Raw genomic sequence first — 1,858 nt, 5'->3', positions numbered from 1 at the left:
CAATGCCATATTGTATTATTAATTCTTTAAATGGAATAAAGTCTACTCCTTCAAATATTTGTTCCAGATCGGTGGATGTCTGCATGGAATTACTGAAGATTTTGACATTTTCAAAAATTCCCACCATGCTGCCAGAGTTGAGCTGATATTGACGCATTTAAAGCACTCATGTTTTTTTATGTTAGTACTAATAAATGGAAGATCTGAAATCTTGATGTTATGGCATAAAGTTTGTTCTAAATCTAGCCAAGATTCATCCAGTGGGTTAGGATTTAACCACTTTAAAATGTATTGTAGCCTATTCGCTAAAAAATATTGATAAAAGTTGGGAAGCTCCAGCTCTCCTGTATCTTTAGTTTTCTGTAGTGTTTTTAGGCTAATACGCGGGGTTTTATTATTCCAAAGAAATTTAGAGATGAAAGGGTTATTGCTCAAAATTGGGGCGGCTGTGGTGTAGTGGTAGAGCAGCCGGCTTTGGGACCCGCAAGTCACAGGTTCGACTCCCCGCCATGCCTACATGCCGTTGTGTCCTTGGGCAAGACACTTCACCCACCTTGCCTACTGATGGTGGTCAGAGGGGCCGGTGGCACAGCATGGCAGCCCCGCCTCTGTCAGTCTGCCCCAGGGCAGCAGTGGCTACAATGTAGCTTACTGCCATCAGTGTGTGAATGTGAGTGTGAATGAATGATGCATGAAAAATTGTAAAGCGTCTTTGAGGGTCTCGAAAAGCGCTATATAAAACTAATGCATTATTATTATTATTATTCAAAAACTATTAAACATAGGAGCTTCAGATTTTTTTGTTTAGCTCTGATGAAGCTCTATCCATCAGGCCCACCAATCAGTGGACCCCGCGGACCCTCAGTTTATCTGAAAAAGGGGTATCTGGACATTCAAAAAGGCTTATTGCTCAAAAACCATTAAACATAGGAGCTTCAGATTGTTTTTTTGTTTGTTTGTTTGTTTGTTTGTTTGTTTGTTTGTTTGTTTGTTTAGCTCTGATGAAGCACTATCCATCAGGCCCACCAATCAGTGCCCCCATCCGCCTGGACCCCCAATTTATCTGAAAAGGGGGTATCTGGACATACATAAATGCTTATAACTGCTCAGCATAGGAGCTTCAGATTTCTTTTGTTGTTTAGTGCTGATGAAGGACTATCCATCAGTCCCCCCAATCAGTGCCCCCAACCCCCGACCCCCAATTTATCTGAAAAAGGGGTGTCTGGACATGCAAAACTGCTTATAACTCAGAAACTGTTCAACATAGGAGCTTAAGTTTTTTTTTTTTTTTGGCTGTTTAGCTCTGACGAAGCTCTATCCATTAGGCTCACCAATCAGTGCCCCCCAAACACCACGGACCCCCAATTTATCTGAAAAAGGGGTATCTGGACATACAACAATGGTTATTGCTCCCAAACTATTTGGAGCTTCAGATTTTTTTTTTTTTTGGTTGTTTAGCTCTGATGAGGGGCTATCCATCAGGTCAACCAATGCCCCCACCCCAAGAAAAAAAGACCCCCACCCAAACCACTACAATTTTGGGATGCATCTAGTAGCATGACCTTTATGAATAAAGACTTCTGAGTTCTGGTGCATTTGTGCGTGCGGGTGTCATTATGTTACAGCTATGTGGTATCTAGTTTAAATGTATGTTGATATTCTCCATGTGCCATCATTAATATTTCTAGTTTCAGCACAGAGAAAAAGATTTCCAGTCTTCTTACATTCTCCAGTTGCCTTGGTGAATCGTGTTATCTGACTTCCATTGATGAGGGCTTCCTGCTCCAACTTAACTCAGAGTAACTTAACTCAAGATGAAGTTAACCAGTTGATATCAGCTGTTCTGAAAGTGGTGGGC

General features: G+C 41.4%; 1 protein-coding gene across 1 annotated transcript in view; it reads right to left on the bottom strand.

The window, feature by feature from the left end:
- Positions 1-1,858, bottom strand: part of LOC106530016 (endothelin B receptor) — a gene marked incomplete at its 5' end in the record, with an annotated part of 29,035 nt that overhangs the window by 9,805 nt on the left and 17,372 nt on the right.

Source organism: Austrofundulus limnaeus, unplaced genomic scaffold (genome assembly GCF_001266775.1).
Source record: "Austrofundulus limnaeus strain Quisiro unplaced genomic scaffold, Austrofundulus_limnaeus-1.0 Scaffold485, whole genome shotgun sequence".
In the NCBI taxonomy this organism is placed as follows: Eukaryota; Metazoa; Chordata; class Actinopteri; order Cyprinodontiformes; family Rivulidae; genus Austrofundulus; species Austrofundulus limnaeus.
Note: the sequence above shows the minus strand (reverse complement) of the source record. Positions and strands in the feature narration are given on the sequence as shown.